The 23,257-nt window shown below is 41.9% G+C and overlaps 1 protein-coding gene across 3 annotated transcripts in view; it reads right to left on the bottom strand.

Annotated features, from left to right (window-relative positions):
- The window catches only part of tln2a (talin 2a), a 103,988-nt gene extending 82,550 nt beyond the window's left edge, over window positions 1–21,438 (bottom strand). For 2 of the 3 annotated variants that reach the window (XM_022208967.2, XM_051939573.1), the window contains exon 1: window positions 21,240–21,437. The gene's annotated coding sequence lies outside the window, so the exon portion shown is untranslated. Of the gene's footprint in view, window positions 1–21,239 lie in introns of all 3 variants that reach the window. The other variant, XM_051939576.1, reaches the window with a different exon arrangement.
- Window positions 21,439–23,257: the final 1,819 nt, after the last annotated feature.

Below are 23,257 nucleotides of genomic sequence, written 5' to 3'. Positions count from 1 at the left end.
CCAAGTTCACTCCTGATTTTGACACAAAAGAACTGGAGGAACACTTGACAAAACAAAAATAATAACCTCAGTCTTATTCATAATATGATAAAGTTGGGTATCGTAAACTGCAGTGTTGTAGCCACATGCTAATCACAAAGACACACATATATTACAAAAGTACACAATCAACTAGGTGCATATATAAAATTAATATATTAAGTTGTCTGCTCTGTCAACAGCTCTAGCGTTACATTTCCACTGCAGTCTGTTGATTGGTCGGTGTAGTTGTAGTTACAGTCTATTCAGTGACTCTGAATTCTATACAATTAGAGTCACACATGAGTCATCCTACAGTAACTTTCCACAACCATTTATGCTCATACATGAGCAACTCACATCAGGTAATGAGTCACTCATTCATGTATGCTGGCTGATGTGTGACCAACTGTCTGCTATGCGCCATCAACCACAGACGCAGAGAGAGTCTTCTTCCTGTAGCGGGTGTGTGGACAGCAGCATTTAAAGCTACAGACATGAAAACAAGCTGTTTAGAGCAGAGCTAAAACCAAAAGCTAGACAGTCATGCTAAAATAAAGCATCTTTGCAGTGTTCTGAGCTGAAAAAAAATGAAAGACACATTCTGGGGAGACTTTCCATAATTGCTAAAAACAGTCAAAATATGGGACCTTTAAGAGCTGTAAAGAGACGATGTGTGAATTCCACTTTAATTATAAATACAACATGAACTGACATTTCAAGTAATCAGACTGCCCCAAAAGGCAAAGTAACAAAATGTGTGAACCTGTCGTACTTCAACGCTCAAATTACAGCTCAACACAAAATGTTCCTTAAACTGTGATCTACAATGTTTACACTCCGTGATAATACATGGGTCTTTAGGTGCCAATTAACACAGCCTCATATTAAGTCCACTTTAGAATGAGAGAGAGAAACTTTCTCACAGATCAAACTACAACAAAACAGGAAAGGAATCACTGGAAAGCACTAAAAATGGCGAGAGCAAAATGAACGTGAGCGCACAAATTAAGGAGAGAGAATCGTTATCTCGCGCAACTTAAGAGACATTTGCATTCCTGTAATTCTCTCCTCTGAGCCTGAGGGGGATTGCTTAGAGCAAAATCCAGCTTGCTTAGTTTAGGAAACACTACCTGGGGTGGAGGGTGGGGATAGGAGGGAGAACACAGACACAAGCAGGAGCTGTATGCTTAAAAAACAAACTTATTCTTGAGGATATTTTTGTTGTCGTTTGTCATACCAAAAAAAAGAAATAAGGCTGGTAGAAAAATGAATGAGCAGGGAAACTCCTTTGGTATCCCTGAGGTTTGCAGAGGTATATAGCATATAGCTGCTTTCAACCTTTACAAGTGCAATATGCCACTTGGGACTTCATTGTTCCATCCGTCCTGCAGTTTCATTAATAACAGGGTGCAGAAGAGGACAGATTGGGGACAGGTCAGACAATATGGTGCCTGGGAAACACCGTCCTCCGGCCCCAAAAATGAGGTTTTAATAAAACCGCTCCCTATGATGCCTCGACATCAAACACTATAAACACAGCTGGATTACACGCAGGTCAAAGTAGCAACTCATATCTTTTACATGAGATATGTGTATGAATGTGTGAGGATGGAATAAAACAATAACACAGCACCAAGGCCCATTCACATGAAATTTCAGACATTAAGCAAAAAAGAAAAAAAAAAGGAAAGAAATTCATTGTATTAACCTGATTTATTGCTCACAGTTGTTGCCACTGAGCAGCTCCGCTAAAACTAATGGGGGCTGGGTGCCGAGTTCCTTGCTGCAGGCCACCTCAAAGATCAATGGCAGCTGCTCGCTGAGGGGAAACATTCCCATCTACATTTTCCCCCAAACTCTGTAGAGATTTGCACAAACAACCTTGGTGTACAGATTTGTTTTTCTTAAAGGAATAGTTAGGCATTTTGAGAAACACATTATTCTCAGTTATACCAAGAGATTAAAGCAGCTGAAACACTTATCTGTCCATTATACCTGAAGGTAAATGTGTTAATGACAAATGCAGCTGCACGTTGCAATTATCTTACCATTTCTAAGTGATGTACTACAACTGGTAAAACCCTCCATCTAATAAACCTAGGTAGGCCAGAGATCCACAAAATCCATTTCCTTCCCAAGTACATCTAAGCCCATCATCACCCAAAGTCCATCCAACAAGTTGAACATCTTTTAATTCAGTACATTAGTCTGACAACTGGCTCTCTGCACCCACGTCCTTGAGGCATTAAATTGAAGCAGCAAGGACAATCCAATCATTTCCCCCCCCAAGCATCAGCAATCCTCTCCTCTATCAGCTTCACAACACTGCCTCGTTGAAACTTAACACTGCAGCCCCAAAAAGCAAACGGCAGAGCGACCCTTTCTCCCAAAAACAGCCCCTCTACACCGCAGACACGACTGACAAACTCAGCTTTTGCAGAGAAACGAGGTGAATTTTGAGAAGCAATGCCGAGAGGAAAGCAAATTTGACGCTGATGATGATGCCGCTGCTTTCTAGCTGCCTGCAGAAGGGGACTCAGAGTTCTAAATCGTGGCAAACATGTCAGCGCTGCAGATTGACTGAAGCCCACAAACTAATTGTCTGGTGTCTTCCAGCGCTGTCATGGATAAGTAGCAGACCCCGATATGCAATTAGCTAAATTGGTCCATAGGATCTGGGCTTGATAAATACAATGGAGGGGGTTGGGGACTCATTAACCACCCCCTGTCACTGAGAGCCACCTGTCTAGAACTGTACACATCATATAGAGCTTGTTAGCCACGAGAAAAATTAGATGTATGGAGCAATCAAAATGGAAAAGGGGCTGAAGCCACGCAGCGCTGCTTATTAATGAGCATATTATTTGGCATAACTGCAAGATATACGAGTAAATAAAGTAAGCAAATGTCCACAATCACCACTTGTGTGAGTCAGATAATGTAACCTTTCAGTGCAGACGCCAGCTACAGTTTCAGTAATGTCACCGACAGAAGAGACCGAATGATTTTAAGTTAATGACATCAGTCTTTACCAGCACCCGACAGTGCGTCGCTCCCACGAACAATAAAATCTCCATCTTTCTAAACACAAACCGTGTGCCCTTGCTGCGTTTGTGCATGCGTGATCAATACAGTTTTCCAGCAAAGCGCGCTGTCCAAGTTTGCAGCAAATGATCAAATCCTGAACCCACAAGCGGGAGGTTCTACTCGAAAAGAAAATCAATACTAGTCATTCCCTGACCTAGAAAATAAGGAAATTAATGATGTCCTCCTGTTGCAAAAAGCAGGAACTCTGTTGATCAAAGCCCAATGGCAGTTGTGGATTTAAGAAAAAATAAAAATCACAATCTTTTTAGGCATATATGCAGATAAGTTTTGCTTTAATTCACAGCACAGTTCTGTTTGTAGCGCTCAAAATGGAAAATTCAACAGCTTGTTGTGTTCAGAAGCAACATCGACAACACTGTGAATAGGCTGACTAGTTAAACTAATCATTTTAGCTCCAAATTAAAGTACAATGAATGCAGAATAGCATAGGAACAAATAATCAAGGGTAGAAAGCACTTAAGTACAATTTTGAGTTACTTGTACTTTAGTTGATGGTTTCATTTTCTGAAAATGTACTTCTTTCCACTTATGTGATAATTTAGTTATTTTGCAGATTTCGCTTAATAATACAAAATATAATCAACAAATAGATTATGATGTAATATTATAGATGAAGATAACACTTTGTTAAATTTACAAGCTATCCAGCAGAAAAACTACATAAAGTAAACATTTTTACTACCTCCAGCATTAAAGTGATGAACACATTAATGCATCAGGATTTATAATTAAATTATGTACAGTATTCTGAATTATGTCATTCTACATATTAAGTCATTTTGCGTTTGGGATTTTCAGTATATTTTGAGGCCAATACTTTTGCTTTATTAAATTTTGAATGATTGATTTATTCTTGTAAAAGAGAGTTCATACATGTTGTGCAAGTTCCAAGTACATTTTTTAACTTCTAGATATAATATATATCCAATATTGTATGAGTCACAAATAGTGCAACACAGTGCATTGTCCCTGTGTGAAATAAAACATCTAACTTCACCGACAAAAACAATCTATATTTACAGAGCCTCATCTATGCTTCTTTCAGGTTGGGATTTTTTCTTTTCATTATTTCTTTTTTCGCCCCCGTATGGGGAGTTGAGGGACATCTGGAGAACAGCTGTTGCTCTGCATCACCAAGGCGCACACACACACACGCACGCACGCACGCACACGGTTGTCACATATCCTCCCTAACAGAGGTGAGGGGGTCAGGAGCCCCGTGTCCAGACGCACCATTTAATCTGCTCCAGATATAGACAATCTTTGGAAATCAAACACTGCATGGCCACATCTACTCACAAAAATCGGTAGGGATACACACAGACACACACGCGCACACACTCAAACAGACACACTCAAATAGACACACACAACAGAGCCCCTCTCGGCTCTCTTCTATACAAGGCAACCATTCAACCCTCTCTTGGGAGGGCAGAGATTCTCAATGATTAGTCCTGCCTTTCCAGAGGGGTAGGTGGGGGGCAGGGCTACTAATTCAATTACACAGACCCTCATCCCCGTTCAGGCCGACTCCCAGTTCCATGAATGGAATCAAACTCATCCAGCAAAGTGGAGAGTGGTGGGAGCAGAGAAGCAACAATGTGTTTACATTTGTGATTTACGCTTGATTGTTTTAAGCTTGCAAGAGGCCCCTGTGTGAATGTGAATGTGACGTATGTGCGTGTCCTTTTGCTCAGTGGACAGTTTCAGAGGCTTTCTGACAAGCACGTAGAAACAAAAACATGTTTTAAGGTTTACTGACAGAGTCTGCAGTCATTAAAATGCAACATCAGTCCAGCCATTCAGTAAGAAGGATATTATTCTTGACACTCTAATTTCAGATCTCAAGCTTATGAAGGACAAGCACTAAAACCTAAAGCAAATATTTAGGAGGAAGAAAGGTAAAATGGGCAACAGAAAACTGGAAATCAGTGGATTACTTTGGCTGTTCTTTGTACTCCTTAAATAAACTGCCAAACCATTTCAAGTGATTGCTCTCTGAAGGCTACATTCTACAAAACAGCCCAAGAAAAAAAATGCACTTACAGTGTTTCTTTCTGATGTCCCTGATGGGAAGTCTGACATGTTTCTCACCATCTGAGGTAGCAATAAAAGCTACAATGACAAAGATATACCCTTTTCTGACAATTAAACCCTGACAAAAAGACTGCATGAAACAGTAGAATTATAGGCAGAACTGATACTACTGATCATAAAAACAATGCATTAGCTGTTGAAGGTGTTTATAATGCTGTGAAGCACATCTTCAGGAAACAATAACATCAATATGAGGCACTTGACAATTCCTCTAGTCATTACGACCAGCATTTTTCAACGTAAATCTTTCATTTATTGTCAATTATCAGCCTGTCGATTCCTGTTACTCATTAACCACCGTCTGTCTCTGGAAATTTCGCAGCCATGGTGAAGTCCCTTAAAATGTTTGACCTAGAAAGGCAGGTCACAACAGCAACATCCTTCTTCTCTCAGCATAATAAGAACCGAAAGGAGCATCCCTTACACAGGAACGCTTCACACCATACTGAGCACACTCATTGATGTCAAACAGGCTAATATATAGAGATATATTTAGAAAGTGATGCCACATCAAAGTATTAAATATCATTTCACTGACTGCCCTGCTTGCCCTCTAGAAATAAAGTTTCTGGAGAAGCTCACTGATTTTCAAAGCTTAAAGTTTGGGCCCTGGTCCAGTGTTTCGAGCGGGTTGTGCTGGTCGTGGAGACACCAGCTGCCAAGCAGTCGTGGCATAGCAGAGCGGCTTGAATTGAATCCCACTTTTGCACTCCATCCAGCGTATGATAGATACTGTGCTCTGGTTACACCTTCTGGTCACTTTGCATGAACACCTGGAGCTGAGATCTCCATGTGGATTAGAATTCAAACCATACTGGAAGTAGTAGCTGGCTTCAATACTGCAGCTGGCATCACATACAGCATGTGAATAATGGGAGAGGAATGACTTAAGTCACTGTCGGGGTAATTTAAAGGTACTATACATTGCTAATTGGGTCAGTTTGTCGTAATAATGTTTGCTGCAGTGGAACACAGATGAGCTACTAAGCTCTTAATGCACTGGTATTGCTGACAAAGGTCCAGTAACAATAAAAGAATAGTGTCGCTTGAACAAACCTGGCATCGCAACTAGTGAGAATGCTGCATTAGTTTCTTTTGAGAATACAATCAGTAACTGCTTTCATTAGAGGAAACTTTTTTGCCACATTGTACTTCATAATGAGCTGCCTCTTCTGCTGGTTGGTACATGAGAAGCCAGAGTGCTCGCTCTTAAAATTACCCTAAGAAAAAAAAAGAAGTGAGTCCATAATTTACAAGATACAATAAATCATCAAAGCCCAGTTTAAAAAGCCATGTCTCAGTGTGGCTGCCCTGCAGATTAGGATGGACCAACCCTCCTCATGAGCTGCCGACCTAATCTTCTTTTGCATCTCAGCTGTACAGATATGGGAGTCCTCTAATCCGCTCATTGGGTGGACAGCTGCATCAGACATTTAACGGTCTGCTACTGTAGCTCCGACCGCTTTGGCCCTCGAAGCCCAAAACAGCCAAAAAGCTATATGAACTGGCATACATTCTAATTAGTATAAGCGCTGCTCTGCCAGCCCTTATCTTTTCCATTAGTTTCTTTTGCAGTCAAGTTTTCTAAATGGATGAGTGCTTTTCTGGGTGTGACACTTTCCTGAAGCCCCTTTGAGAAAAAAAAAAAAAAAAACACTGCAATTTCAGGGCAAGCTGATGTGATAACAATTCCAGGCAGGTAAGCCTGGACAAACAGGCAGGAAAACCAATTAAAAAACAGGCTGGTGGCTGTTCAGAGGCTCAGGGGCACTAAAGGAGAAGGAAAACATGACATGGGAGGCAAACTGCCTTGCAGCACAGAGACTCTCTATTGTGGCTGAACAATCCAGCGACTCCAAGCGCAGTTTTTCCATGCTGTCTGTAAAGTGAAAGCCTGTCCCCTCGCTTGTCAGTTCTATTGTTAGGAGCAGGCAGGAGCCGCTCCCAATTCACCTCATACACATTAAATACTCGGCATTGTTTGGGGAGTCAGATGGCAAAAGGAGGCACACTAGATAGCGAGTGTGCACACACACACTTTTAAGAGGTCATCCTATGAAGACGGAGAATGAACCGGTGTTGCAGCGAATTTCCACAGCCAATAAGGTGATCTTTGATGTTGTTCCAATCAAAGAGCCAAACTTCTGCTGCTGTAATGCATGTTTTCAATTCTGTCATTCATTCATGTTCAACAAATACCTGTATATCAGCCTCAAACCGTTACATTCCTTTAAATTTACATCTTCTTCAGCTTATAGCAAGAAACATGAAAGCAGTCATCCTGGCTCAAAGATTTTATCTTTGCATCATGTAACCTAACATACTTTCCATTTGTGGAATATCCTTCCTGAAATCAGGTCTCAGTCAGCCATTTTAATATCTTAAAAACAGGTTTGTAGGCTAAACTTCACGTCATGACACAATCACTATCCAAACAAAAATGCCCAGCCATGATCTGATTACTCTAATAGTCTAATGTACTTAAGCGCAGTTGGTGAAAAAAAACAGATGGCGCAAAACACTGCTTACAGCATTTGCAGTATGAAAGCATGCGCATGTGTATTAAGTGAAAATCCTCTTTAAGTCCATTTAGCATTATAGTAAACCTATAATTCTGATGGCATATGAACCATCTCAGACCGGTTATTTGACATAATCTTCTATGTGACTGACAGTAACATCAAACTGCAGCTAAATAAAGGTCCGGTGACCCATTTCCAGTCATCACAAATCATGAGGAGTATATCTTTAAGGTACCCAGACAAATGCGATGAGAAAAATTCAAAATGTCACGCAAGCAGTGTGAATATCCCGTCCATCTATACACCACACTTCATCCATTCACCAGATGTTTGCGCTGATTTATGGCCTAGAAAGCCCAACCTGTGTCATTTCATCCCTGTGAGTGGGTTGCAGTCGAGGTGTTGACATGCTTGCTAGCCGCGAGGTTGAGGAGGGAACGGGGTGGGGTGGTGGAACAGAGATAGGGGTGAGAGGAATTAAGAGAAGGGTAGATTCAGGTGGTAGAAAAATAAAGAAAAGGTTAGATAAAGAATGAAAGCGGTTGAGCCGAGGGTCGGGGGAGGTAGTGGCATGGACGAGGGGAGGTGGGCTGCTACTGTTTCCTGCATGGTCAGCAGACTGGGGTCGATTCCAGGACGGCTTATCTTTCAGCAGGAATACCACGACCGAAACGAAGGCAGAGACAGGAGGAAAGGAGGGGACCAGCACTATGAATGCAATGCATACTGCATGCCAGGATTACTACAGGTAAGCTGATAACATCAATCACAAAGAAAAATGTTTTAAAAGCAGGACTTTGGCACTAATAAATGCTAAATGTGAGAGTAAACAGTATTTTACAGTGCTGCACTGTGTTTACACAACTTCCATTTTCCAACCATTATGCTTATATAAAAATACCTTGACATGTTTGAATTTTACACTTTCTCTTCAGATTTTAGATTAGAATATCCAGACCATTTAAGCTAGAGCTAGCAAGAAACTAGCTTAACTTAGTATACCGCCAGCACTGAACTCACTTGTCTCCAACTTGTTGTTTCGGTTTGTGTGTAAATAAAACAAACATATACAATAGGTCATTTAGTAACATGTTAAGGTTTTAGAAGATATTTTTGACCTCTGGAAAGAACTTGACAAGCTACTATAGCTGTAATTCTGTGTTTCCTGTCTTTAGGCTAAGCTAATTACCTGCTATAGCTGTTTCGGTTCAAATTAAGCAAACACATACAATATGTCATTTAGCAAAATTTAAAATTCAAAGTAAGTTCATTTTTGTCTCTGGAAAGAGTTGGACATGCTACTGTACCCGTTAATCTCTGTTTTCAATCTTTATGCTACGCTAATTACCCGCTGTAGTTGTTTCTGTTTGTGTTTAAATTAATCATACTTACAGAGAATGTTATTTAGCAAAATGTAGAGGTTCTAGTGAGTTAATTTTTTACCTCTAGATCGAGCCAAACAACCTAACAACCTAATCCCTTGTTTCCAGTCTTTACATTAAGGTAATTACCTGCTATAGCTAATGGCTTCATACAGGCCTAGTTAATAAAACAATATGAATTGACAAAAGACATTTTATTAAAAATTACATGAAAATGCAAACTGTCATGAAGGCACAGAGTGGAAAGTGTTGCATTAGCAAGTCTCAAGTGTGCTTCCTTATTTTGGCATCAGTTTGCCTCTTTACGAATCCAACTCTTTAGCAACATTAGCATTCAAGCTGCAAAATGCTTCACGGTGTTCATCAAGTAGCTGCTAACTTTGTCCTTTTGCTGTTTGCTGCTGGAGAGAGAGAACATGGTGGGTTTTAGGCAACTTTTATACCTGTCAGCTGCAAATCATCCAAAAATATTACAGTTACAGGCTGGAAAAACATAACAGTGTGCTAAAACTTGATATATATCTCTACAAGGTTGAGGGTTAGGTAATAATTCTCTGTGCAGCAATCACCATCAGCAATCTCTTTTACATCACAAGTAGTGATGCTTTTAATGGACCGATATGAGAATATTAATCTTCTTATCTAACTCTAAGCAGGAAAGCATTTTGTCTAAAAATATATACCTTTAATATCTCCACGTCCAACTGTGTTTTAATACTGCACCACAATCACTGCATGTCCATCCCCTTTCCTGAAAAACAGAAAAATGAGTGTGCGTCTGCTTCAGGTAAACAGAGCCTGCCTTATTAAAGCCCTGCAGGGTGAAGATAAAGCTGTGGAATGCATGGCAGTCCGGAGCACACAGGGATGCCAGGTTGCTCGGGAGTGTTTACCTGCTTCCACAGCTGCATGGAAATGCTTGGCAGCACAGTTAACAAAACTTCAATCAGGCAACAAGCTGCACTTGATATCAGGGAAAACAGATCAAAAACAAAAAAAATGCATTTCCCATCTGCCACTTGTAACTGGCACTTAAATCCACCATCCTTTCAGTGCCTGTTGCCAATTCAAACTCTAAACTGCGTGTCTGCATGAACACTCCCTTAAGAACAGCCAGCAACAAATTCCCCACCTGGTGTTTGCCTACCAGCCTCAAAAACACAGATAATCTTGTAGCTAATTGGGAAGATGCCCAACTTTAGCACTAGTGACAAAGAGGGAAGTCAATCTTAAATGTGGAGACATCACTCAATCATGTTGTCAAAGAGATGAAGAGGTGGGTGGGTAATTTCCCCGGGGGTGTGCTCTGCACTGGGGAGATAAGTAACCCAGCTGAGGACAAGGCTGGCATTCTACCCCGAGTCCAAAAGACAAAATGCCTGAGTCCATCTAAAAAGAGGAATCTGACAATGCAGCATTTGTCTCTTTGCCAGCTGGAGAACAAGCTCCCCACAGACACGTCAATATGAAACACTGTGCTGACCAACTTTAAGCTCAGAAGATTACTATAAACAATCTTATTTTAAATTGGCAAAGCAGAAAGTACTGACAATGGATTATCTCCATTAAATTCAAAGTAGGAGTAGAAGTGATTATGCTGCCGTTTGCAAACACTGGCCTCGGAAAATAAGCATATGGTGCTTATGAAGCATCAAATCCCGTGCTTTTCATTAATCCTACGGAAAGAAAAGCAACAACAAGTTGAAGGTAAGGCCTCGTGAAACTGCATGCAGTTCATGCAGAGTGCATTCATTGAAAAGTTTAATTCAGAGGAAAAGTGTGCAGCAATGATTACACTGAGCTGACAACCAAATCTGAGCATTGCGACTTATTACCACCCCCACAACTGTTCACTTAAGTCTTGTTAATATAATGTATTTTCCAAAGTGGAGACCTCAGAGAGATTTAGCCACATGTTAAAAGAGCAGTTTATAAACAGTAAGACTTCTTCATTACTTGCAGACAGCAAGACCCAGCAACAACCAACCCTAAGCAGCACATGCCAGCAACTTTTCTAACTGAACGGAGTGGCTCTAACGTCCAATTACCTCAATTTCTTATCCATGTTAAGTATCGAGGCATGTGTAAAAATCTAATCATAAAATCCATTTTTGGAGGGCCTTAACCTGCGAGTTAAGGCAGCAGAAGAGCAGTCATATGAAGGTAGAAGATCTCCTCATTTCTCAAACTCTACTGACAGCAATCACCAGACTAAAGTCTGATTTACACTTCTGCGCAATCTATAAAGCAGTATCTGTATCGTAGTGCTGATGCGCAGAGGTTTGCAGATGCAGATCTACTTACTGTAGCTTAAAAATATTTGAAACAACCACACATGTAGACTACTTTTGGTCCTTCTGTTTTGCTCCCGGTGCAAAAAAGACACAAGTCATAGGGAACAAACAACATTTCTTTGTTGTGGGGTGAATTGTTATAATGCTTCACTCTGCATAGCCAGCGATCTTCGCAAACCACCAACCTCCAACACAGAACCATAAATCCTTCTGTAGGCTTTATTCTATCCTGACATGCACTTCCCTAGAAATATAACTGCACATTGCTGCAATGTAGACTGCAACAACTGCAGTTGGTCCGCTTAATAGTGATAATGTATCTAAGAAACGGGGATTCAACGGGACTATCAGCGCTCTGATAAACTTAAGAAACCAATCCTGTAAACTCGCAAACTGAGGCAATCGAAATCATCTTTTTTTTTTCAGAATCAGTTTCCAGTTCAAACATGTACGGCTGAATAAGTGAAATATATACCACTATGTACTACACAATAGTTTTACTAGGTGGTAGGTGAGCTGGTGTGCTAGAGCTGCTTTGAGTTGAGAGAGAAACAGGGACTATGCAGATCTGTGCATTTCAGAGGAACGAACAGTGCAGTTACTTCTGCAGCATCTTAAGGCAGTATTGGATTATATTAATGGGAAAAAAAATTAATTCAAAAATATACGTTTTTAGGAGGCAATTGCATGACTAGAGACAGACATAATAGGCTGTAATTGTATCTGGTTTGCTTATAATGTAAAAGCAAGAGCCTGTATTCTGAGTTGTTTCTGATGTCTTCTCTCTTTGCTGCTCTGCAATAATTTCAGCAAAAGCGACTGTTGTTGTCCAGCCTTTATTAGCTCCAACTACAACATTATTTACTCCACTTCAGATGCCATTGTTGCAAGTACACAAAGAAACTTAGTGGAACAGGAACCCACTTGCTAACTGCAAATGTACCAGCGCTCAATTATAAAAGCTCACAACGGCATATGCCACTTGTGTCGGCTCCATGTAGATTTACCGCATAAAGAGCATAAATCAGGCTTAAGAAGACACTGGTAGGCGGCTAATGTAACCCTCTATATTCTTGCAGCTGACTGCATTAGTGCGCACTGCCCATAGCCTAGTGCACAAATAAAAGCCTATTTTCAGCCACTTGATTAACACTGAGCTCTCCACATGTAATGTAATCCAGCTGCCACAATTATATCACCACCTTAAAAAAAACAGCAATGTTTACAGCTCCACATAGCAGAGTCCACTTTGTTTGAGTGGTGGTGTTTCGTCTTCTTCTTTCTGTCCCCGTTTTCTACTGCAATAGGCCTGGCAGCACTCCCATGTACTCTCCCATAACTAATAAACAAAGAATGGTTTCCCTTATATAGCTCTATTTAAACTCTACAACCTCCACAAGCGACATCAGAGGATTGCAGGGAGGTGGAGAGAGTAAGCAACGCTGTTCCAGACAGAAAGGCTTCGGCCAAGGGCAAGGAGCACTGACAGTATGATTGTGTAACACTCGTACATTAACAGCCACTTAAAGGGCTATTTCTGGTGCCTTCCATCTGTAGAATTTTGCAGTGACAGGTTGGATAAGTTTGAGAGGGCTGCAAAGTGAGACACATCCAGCACAAAACTATCTGAGAAAAGCAAAGTGTCACACACCATGAAGAGGAAACGAACTCGACACATTTTCTTGCCGTGCACTAAAACAGAAAGAAAATTGTTATCATTTCCAAACAGGAGATGTGCGAGACAAGGCTCATCCTGCCATTTCAAAGTGTGTGTTAAAGCATTTTCTCCCGCTTGTGGTCAAATGTCACCGTGTGTAATGGAGCCTTATTTGTCAACATGCACTTTGCACCGTGATACGTTGTATGACAAAAGACAGAACCGAGTACAAATCACTGAGAACACAACAAGAAAAACAGGAGGCACAAATGGAAATGCATGCAAAAAAAGGGAACCATCAGGTCTGCATGGGCTTAAAACAAACCCAGACACCCAGCTCAAGTGTCTCCTCAGGGAATAATACACTTTACACGTGCATTTTCCAAACAAAACAACAAAAATGTAAAAAATATTTGTCAGAAAGCAGAAAAAAATGATAGTCATTTTTCTTCACCACAGTGCGTAAAATCTGAATCCGCAGCACAATCATCTATACAAATTCAAAGAGGCGTGCCGACAATTTTAACAATCATCTCGCTACTCTTGAAAAAGACTACACAACCTGTGAAAACAGTTATATAACAATGTCTTCTGTGCCTCTGATGAAAACTTTTCACAGGCTAAGAAAATAAGCCCAACTGATGTCATGAGGCTTACCTCATCCTTGGCTTGGGTATTTTATTGGAAAGTTGTTTAACACAACAATAGCTTGGTGTGTGGTGTTTAGCAGGCAAGAAACTCAGTTTGCTACTTCAACTTCAGTCTTGATATCAGCCAGAAGAAACCAATGAAAGGAATGAATGTTTAAGCCATTTTGGACTCCAGTACAACAATGTTTTGTAACGTTTTCATTTGTCATTTAGACTTCATGTTACATACAAATCCATTAATTGAGAATTGATGCCAGCACAGATGCACATTTCTTAACGACAAACGTGGGAAAAAGGCCAAAACTGAATTCTAAAGGACATACATGCCACCCTGAGGGTCACCGCACTCACATTTCCAGAACATTTCGTCTTTTCTATTCTGCGACACTGAGGCCATTTCAGCCCCTCTGCCAGCATGGTGGCCTTATACAGAGGGGTGACTCCCCATGCAAGTTAGGTGCAAAACATTTGCAGCAAGAATTTATCCTAATGGGAAAACCAAGAATAGCTGCCCCGGGCCGCAGGAGGGCCGAGGAGGAGCAGAGGGGTGGGGACACATTTCCAGCGCACCCAGAATGTTCAACAAAGCTGCTCCACATTCACTTCCTGGGGAATTCCAGCACAGGATTATTTTCACAAACCACAACGTCACAGGGACAGAAATAATTTGATGAGTGATACAAATGTTGAAATTTGTCAACAAACAACAAACATGTTGAGTAATGGGAACGCCATTTGTTCATGACTTGGGGAATAGATACAATTAAAACCAACTGCTGAAGGGCCTTCAAAGCAGCAGAGGAAACTTAGATGTCCTCATCTTTAAAATAGAAGGGCGGGCCTAAGGTTGGCAGAAACGCCAAATCTGAATGCACTTACTTCACATTTTCATTTTTGCTTGCAAGTTCTACCCCTCTTGTATTGATTTCTCTCACATTGATAACAAGATAAAGATAAGGTAAAGATAAAAAAATCCCACTGGTAGCACTCCAACCTTTATCTGGATGCAAGCATAGTCCACACAACAAGCAGCATTTGGCACCGAGTAGTCCACTGAGTGAAGTTAAAGATTTGCTGTAGCAGAGCGATAGCGGCATAGTTCACGTCAAAGCTGCACAGTCTCTTACTCAGTCTGTAGGTTCAAACCAACAATCTGTATTGAACAGGCGTGCTCCTGTAATCTTTCGGCAATTTGTGGTTAATCTGGCCAATTGCCTAAATGGAGAATTAATTTTAGTGCCCAGAGCAAAGCAGGATCTAATAAGAGAGGGACCTAAGAGAAAAGTGAACACTGCATAGAAACATGATTCACAAAGACGCCTGGTCACACATGGTTTCCTACAGAACAGCCCATCTCTGCTGTGTTTGCAGTGCTGTGTGCTTATGTACTGGGAGCAGCAGACACCTGATTAGGTTACATTTCTGCCCTGGTGACTAAGAGGCATGAGCCTCGAGGTGGCAACCATGGCAGCGGGGATTTCTGCCAGAGATGCAGTCCTGTAATAGCTGAAGAGCTCAGTTGCAACCTGAAACACATTTCAGAGCAGATACTCTTTCAGCTAAGGGTTGAGATGACGCTTCGCTTTGGCCAAAACCCCTGAAATTACAAGCTGGGGTTTTAAAGTAAACCTGGATTTGGCCCAACAACTAGCGATCGGTCTTACAGATGTTTGTGTAGCTTAAAAGGACATCCACTTCCTGCCTGATTTTGGCATTTATTCATGTTAATAATGAAATCAGATTACAACTAAGCAAGCTACATTTTACAGTGGTTCCACATCCAAAATAGTTTCATCATTTACAAATTTTTTTCAAAGGTCAACAGTGTCCACGCCAGACAGGGGATTATTATGACTAGTGAAAAACTGGCACAATAGCAGGGAAGCAAAGTAAAATATAAGGGCAGTTTTAAAATCATAACCATGTATTAAGTTTAATTTTAGCAAGTGTTTACACATTTATAGCCAAAAAGCTGTAACAGATCCCATGACGAGCATTTGCGGGAAGCTAATAAAGAACAATTCAGAAATAGCTGGTGCTCATTTCCAAGTGCTGAACTGAAACAGGAGGACATCACCTCATTTCACCAGAGGGCTCTTTCAAGCTTCATGTCATATTCAACCTGGTAACAGTTTTTGTTGAGGACACGATGTTCAAAACGAACAGTATGAGCACGTCTGTGTTCAGAGACATTTTGACACAGACGGATAACGGCTGCACTGACGATGGAACTTCTGCTCCTTCAGGTGTGGAAATGCAGACAGCTCCGTTTGACAGGGCAGTAAATTCTCAGCTCCTGTGTCACCAAATTACAGCTTTTTTTTTTGCTTGACAACCTCAGAGAAACTACGCAACACTTGGAAACATGAATATGCAAAGAACATGCATGTGTCTCAGCACACAGTGGCACTCATTTTGCATCTGTGGATATGAACGTTGCTACAATTTTGTTGCATTTGCAATCACATCCGTTCAAATGAACAACCCTATTCAAATCCCTATTTAAGGAGTAAGCAGCATGAGTTTCCATCTCCCGTCTCTATGACAACCATACTGGCTACTGCTGCTCCAAACTGCTCAGCATGACCAAAATGTAGTATTTCTAAACCAGACTGGGGGTCCTCTGACTTACAGCACCACACACGACCACATATGGATGCTGCTGCAGGGCCCTATTTGCTCAGACAGACTGCTCATCCCGAAAACATACTTCACGTTTAATTACCGACTAAAAAAAAAGAAGGTGAAAAATACACACACACTGAACACGACCTGTCTTTGCATCACGCCGAGTATTTAAAACCAATCAATTAGCAAAGGCCGCTTGTGCAGAAATAGTTCTTCATACTACCAGAAGGCAGCCACTGCACTGGCTTCTATTTGTGATGCAGTGTACATGGGATGGTGGACTGAGTGGGAGGCAAGCAAACGAGAACTCAGTGGGAGGTGGGAGAAAAACAGAAAGTAGATGGGATGTGCCAAGAAGAAGACAGCCTCTGCCGCATCCATCCAACTGCAACCAGCATCCAAAACTGACACATCACAAAGGTACCGGTTAAACTTTGCTAGATGGCTCAGCTGCCATCGCTTCATTTTGGATATCGCGACTGTATTTGATGCACAGGATTGACATTTCTAAAACTGAAGTTTACCTAAAAATGTTTTATGGGCCGATCCCTTGCTTCCACTTCAATATGAAGGATCATGAAAAGCAGTTCAGTGTTTTCTCTGATCCTGTCCCAGCACTAAAGGGGCAGGTACAACGGGGCCCTCTTTCTCACAGGAAGTCCTGCCTGGAATCTTGTGATTTGACTCTTGTGTTTAAGGTTACGCATGCCTTGGTTGGTCACAATGAAGTGTGAAATTTTGTGATATTGTTAACTTGAACTAGGCCAGACATTCCTCCGCCTCCACTCAGACCCTGGCATTAATCTCACCATCACACCAACTCACCATTCCCAAAATGTGAGTGGGCTGCAGCTTGTAAGGCATTTAACTACATAAATTGCAGTTAGATCTAAATACGAAGCTGGTATGAAACTTTAATGCTGTAAATCTTGTTTCCCTGTTAAGTCCTAGTTGATTTTGACGACACCTGTGGCTAAAGTAGCTACAGCAGGTGGGGTTTAGTACCACAGTAAACACTCCCAGTATCTACTTTGTCAGCAATACAACAAGACCAACTGGTGTATCAGTTTGCATTGCAGCCAAACAAACTCACACTGTAATAATATTTACAAAGCTGATTGAAAATCAGGTTCAGCTAATAATGATCCAAACTCCTTTATATAATATTATTTACAGAATATTGATACATTAAATGAATGTTGCAGAAAGCTGAACCCACAATGACAGTAATCTTTCCCCTTGTTCTAGCACTATAAGTTAGGAATGTTTGTATTTAATGTGCAATGGCAACATATCAGTATCATAAAGAACACATCCCACACTGGGGTCACTGAAGTCAAACAAAACAAGGAGAAATTCCAGCACTTCTGGGGAGCATTTCATTAAAATTATACAGAATTATACCATCAGCCCTGCACATCAACATATGTTCTATCACTGAGAAAACAAGTTTGCAGATTGAAGGCAGAAAACCGTAGATACACGAAATTGGAGGGACAAAAAAGGACAGGTAAACAAGTCCCACACTTCCAAACAAGACTGCTGCAAATCAGACTATCCTGGTTAGATGTGTTTGCTACATTCTCAGGTTAAAAAATGTCATGATCACCACATGAAGAGTAGCAATGTGACACGACTGATCAAACTTTAAAAGTGATCATGCTTGCATGAGGTCATCACTCCGCCTTTTGACACCCTGCCAATAAAGGCACAATACAATAATCATTTATAATTGCGTACTCATGGAGGATCATTATCGCTCAAATCAACATAACTACACCAATAATTTTTTGCCAATTTTGGCAGCCATCCACAGATCCCTAGTTACCAATCTGGCAACCGCTTCCAAACATTTGTTTCAAGTTCTAAGATCCATAAAAACAGAGAATTAATTCCAGGTGACCAGCTGGGAGCTGCTCTGGGAAACAAGCAGAGCAGGCAGGGACTCTTCACTGGGTGATGGCAGCATTCAGAGCAGACAGATTAGGTTTACTTGAGAACAACTGTGGAACAAGCACCGAGGGATGCTGCTAGTCAGAAATGTTGCAAATAAGATATAGCAGGTTTGACAAATGTAATTTAACCACGCTTTCTTTGTAAAAGCTTTCACTGTATTCCCTCTGCCTGCATTAAAAAGCCTCTTCATCATGCAGCTTTTTGCATAAAAAGGGCACACAGATCACGAGCTCGGCGTTTCCTTTCCTCTAGAACAGCTCTCACAGTCTCTCTGAGGAAATGCTAATAACCCGAATAGGACTTTCTAACTAAACCCCCATAACACCGATTGGCCAAGATCATGACGACGGTTCCTGGATGTTCCTTTTTCCTAGCAGAGCTACCTGGCTGAACCACAAACTGCTTGCTCCCTTCCTGTGATCCACCGCATTACCGCCATGATTAAAGTGTCATTATAGGTTGCTCATTACTTCCTCTCTGTAGTCATTGGTGACAGCAGAGGCCTGTTTTCATGCAGAACAAAGAGATGGATCAATAAATTAGCCATGTGCAGCTGATGAGTAACCCCCGATGAGACCGGCCTTGAAGGTCCAGCCAAGAGCACGTGGCCATCGAAAGTTATTCCCTCGTGGGTGTAGGTATGCCAAATCTCAATCAGTCAATTGTTTCCTGTATTATACACCAAGAGAGCAATACACCATAGCTTCTGGTAAATCTATAAATTTAAGACTAGCTATAGTTTCTCCTGCGCTTTCAGTTTACCGGCAGTATGTGCACATCATTTCCTCAACAGCTCCTCTGTGACTCACACTGCTTCTCCTTCAACTCCCCTGATTTCAGCACCAAATAACTGAGCAGCTGCCCTGTAAAGAGTTGTATGAATTTGTTGATGGCTCCGCTTTGAGAGCTTCTAATAGCATAATGGATTCATAAACACACTCTCCAAAAAGGGCAGCGCAGTTGCTAAGGTAATGAAAGCACTGTTGATTGCTGCTTTTATGTCAGGGAAGCCAGACAGAGTTTTGGTCAGTTTAATAAATGATCGGTGGCCGTGGCTGCTGGCAGGGACGCATACCAAGCAGCAGCAAACGCAAGCAGAGCCGGCCGATAGTAACTCCGAGGCTCGGGAAAATGACATTTTTCGCAGAGATGTAAGAGAGGCATAAGCGATCAGCAAGCAGCAACGCAGGCCTGGCTCATTAGACAAGAGCTGCCATTTTGAAAGGACAGATTTTAGCACAGGGCAACTTGAGGAGGTGTGATGACATTCTCTTGGCTGCTTTGCGCCTTCATTAACTATGGATCCATATTTGTCATATTTGACGGATGATACATAGAGGATGAGCAACACAAAAAGCAAAAAGGAGAATGTTCGTTCCTGAAGCATTGCACACACTTTGGAGCCCGCAGCCTATAAGGTCATGTGTCTTTTTCTGACAAGCCAAGGTCTAGGAAGCCAGAGGAGGGGGGAGGGAGTGGGAGTGGGTGTGTAAAAGGGGTGAGGTGAGGGGAGGGCGGCTGGCTTCAGGAGAGGATTTACTTTTGCCCATTAAACTGCCAGAGAAACTCACTTGCACATCAAACATTGCAAGCATCTCTTGCTCCACTGCTGCCCCCCCGAGCTCACCCACCCTCACCCTATCATCTCATATGGCCTGTCACGTCTACACACACACACACACACACACACACACACACACACACACACACACACACACACACACAAAAAATTCATTGGCTGCTGATAGATCCACTCAGTGCAATACTAGCAGCTATATTGATCCTTTGCGCACAAACTTGGCACACACACACATAGAGGTGATCGTCCAGCTCGGTCCCAAATAGGAGGCACACACTTGAAGATATCACGAGATTTCCTGCAGTAATAATAACGTGATCGGTGTGGGTATATATGAGAGGCAGAATATCGGGAGCCTCGTCTTTCTATGAAGGGGTGTGGCAGCGGAGGCGATATGCAGCCAGCCATCCTCACTGTTTTATTCTACATAACCTGCTGCAGTGGAGCTATGCATTAACTCCACACTTTACATTTTCTAACCCCCACCCCCCTCCTCCTTCCCTCTCTCCTCCACGCTGCTCCCATTATCACCTTGACCGTGATAAGCATGCCGGAGAATGGCAACCACATGCGCATAGGCGTGGGAAACACGTTGGATAAAAAAGGTGGAAATAACGCCCACGGTTAAAAACATACATCCCTATTCCCTATCATCCTCCTCCTGCTGCTGCAAGGAGAGCTATATGATGATCAGTAATCGTTTGCGAGGCTTTCAAGAGACGCCTTTAATGTTTCCTGGCAGCAGGTAAAGAAAGATCAGAGGGAGAAGAGGAAAAAAAAAAGTTGGAAACAATCGCCTGTGGCATTTAGTGGCAGCTTGACTGACATGAAAACATGGCGGAGGCTGTCTGTCTCTGGCCAGTGCGAATGTAACTTAGCAGCCCCCTCCGTGAACTCTGCATGCCTCCTTTGACTCTGCACACACCTACCACAAAAGCTACAGCCTCCACATGCCGAATCCTGCGCAACGAGCTTTGCGTAAAATAAAGGGGGGTAAAAACTCACCAGGCGACCCCCTGCAGCAGCAGCAGCAACCGCGGCGTGTAAAGTCGCCCCCTCAAAAAAAAACAAAAAAAAAACGATGCAAGCGGAGACAATTAACCACTCCACAAGTTGATTCGAATAAGCATCACGGCAAACTTAACGCACATCCATTCAAAAGAGAAAAGCTCCAGAAACGCAGTGAGAGAGAGGCTACCCATCCGGAGGCAGGCTGGGACTCATGCTGCGCTCGTACGCACACAGTTTGATTAGAAAGCCTGGTCGGGGAGAAGGTCAGACAGATCTGCTGCGGGGGAGATAGATGGGCACCATATTAAGCCGATTAGCGGGTTGTAAAACCTACCTTCAGGTCCTCTACTGGGGCATTTCAAAGCGAGGCAGCCCCGAGAAGATGCACATTAGCCGACAGTCCCGCTCCTCGGCTCGCAAATATCCTGCGCGTTCAGGGAAATTTCCAAGTGGCCGGACAGCGTGTGAGCAGCAGCAGCAGCAGCAGCGGCGGCGGCACTATGTGTGTGTGTTTGTGCGTGTGTGGTGTGTGTAAATGGGGAGGGGGAGATAATCCTACGATGGGGCAAAGAGGAAATGCGTCATTATTAATGGCCCGAACGTTTTGTAGTCCATGCGCGCACCGATACATCCCACGGGACTACAAATCAGCTAGGGTTAACTGATATTTATTCACAAATAGAGGGAGTTGTTGTTTTTTAATGTGGGATTTTCTTACTAGCAGGCACCAGTAGTGTACAAGCATGTTAATTTAAAAAAGAAAGAAGAAAATGCATCCAAACATCTTCACCTGCTCAAATATTTGAGAATAAATCCAAAAAAAGCTCAATTTGTTTGTTGAACTGCAGCCTGAGTGATAAAGAGACTCAGACCTGCCATCTTTATGCCCAACAAACTCTAAACCACATGTCACAGGAGCATATTGTGTTCTCCAGCACTACCAGAGTGGTATCAGACTTGAAAAAAAAACAGACGGATATCTTCCTCTGGACATGTTCAGGGCATATAAAAAATATTCTTCTTGGAATATATCAAATCCAATATTTTTTTTTGTTTATTTTTTTTTTACAGAAAAAATAGAATGAACTCTTTAATAATCGTGTATAGCTTCTGTTTCTCCATTATTAAAATAATATTTGTGGTGGTGAATTAAAAGAAACACCAAAATGAAGTGCTTTAGTGAAGTGTTGGGTCATCATATACCATGATAACAGCCACAGCTAAGCTTGACATTGATTTTCAAAATCTCTGGAACTCTACTTAGGGGATCAACACAATTATTCAAATAGATATTCTCTCATTTAATGCTTTGATGGTGGTGGTGGAGATTTCTGTAGAAAATGTAAGTCCAAGATCTCCTATAGGTGTTCAGTTGGTTAGTGACAGCAAAGGCTTTTGTATATGATTCATATTATTTCATCTCATGCTCACTGGTTGGGGTATTTTCATCCTGGAACAGACCACTCCCTTCAGAATCGAAATGTTTCATCGCAGGATAAACGTAATCACTCAGAACAACTTTATATTGATTTGTAATGAATCTTCCCTCAAGGGGACAAATCGACTCAAACCATGCCAGCCAAAATGCCCTCCACAACATAACAGAACCATCAGATTCCCTCACTGGAGGGATCGACAGTTCAGGTTTTTCCTTTAATATGTCACCCATTTGTAGGTTTAACCAACAGACAACAGATCTCTCCTGCTACGCTGAAAAATCCATTGTTGTCGTACAGTATGTGCACTAGAGGAGTCAAGTTTCCACATTACACCTGTGGGAGCTCATAGTGGACTGAAACTGCCTCCAAATTAGCTGTGATGTCACTGAATCATGCTTACATGTGTTGAACTAGACGGGTTCAGGTGTCAGACTTTAGGTATCAGTTTTCAAATCTGGAATTAGACTCCTGCTGGTGCACAGTTTAAACAAAACAACCATATTTCTTTTTAATATGTTCTTTATTATCAAAGTTGGGGAATTTTCTGTTTGCATACCCCAGTTTGTTCAGTGGCTGGGGTCAGAGTGCAGGGCTGGTCACACTACTGTGTCTCTTGAGCAGAAAGGAAAAGAACGGAGATTAAGGGCCCAGCAGTAGCAGTTTGGCAATGTTAGGGCTTCTTCTGTGGTCTCTGTGAGCCCCTGACAACATAATCATCCTGATTAAAGCTTTCTTAAACATGATGAAGCTCACCCACAGCCACTGAAGACACTAGAGTCTGTGTGTAATAAAAATAAAGACTGACCCTGTAAAAGATAAGATCCCGGGTTAAGACAGCCTAAGCTGTTTGAAATGTGGGGTCCAGCAGCTACCTGGAAGTGAGACAAATTAGGGACATCTGATGAAGAGTATT

Source organism: Acanthochromis polyacanthus, chromosome 2, assembly GCF_021347895.1.
Source record: "Acanthochromis polyacanthus isolate Apoly-LR-REF ecotype Palm Island chromosome 2, KAUST_Apoly_ChrSc, whole genome shotgun sequence".
Lineage (NCBI taxonomy): Eukaryota > Metazoa > Chordata > Actinopteri > Pomacentridae > Acanthochromis > Acanthochromis polyacanthus.
The sequence above is the reverse complement of the archived record's forward strand: the minus strand, read 5'-3'. Positions and strand labels throughout refer to the sequence as shown.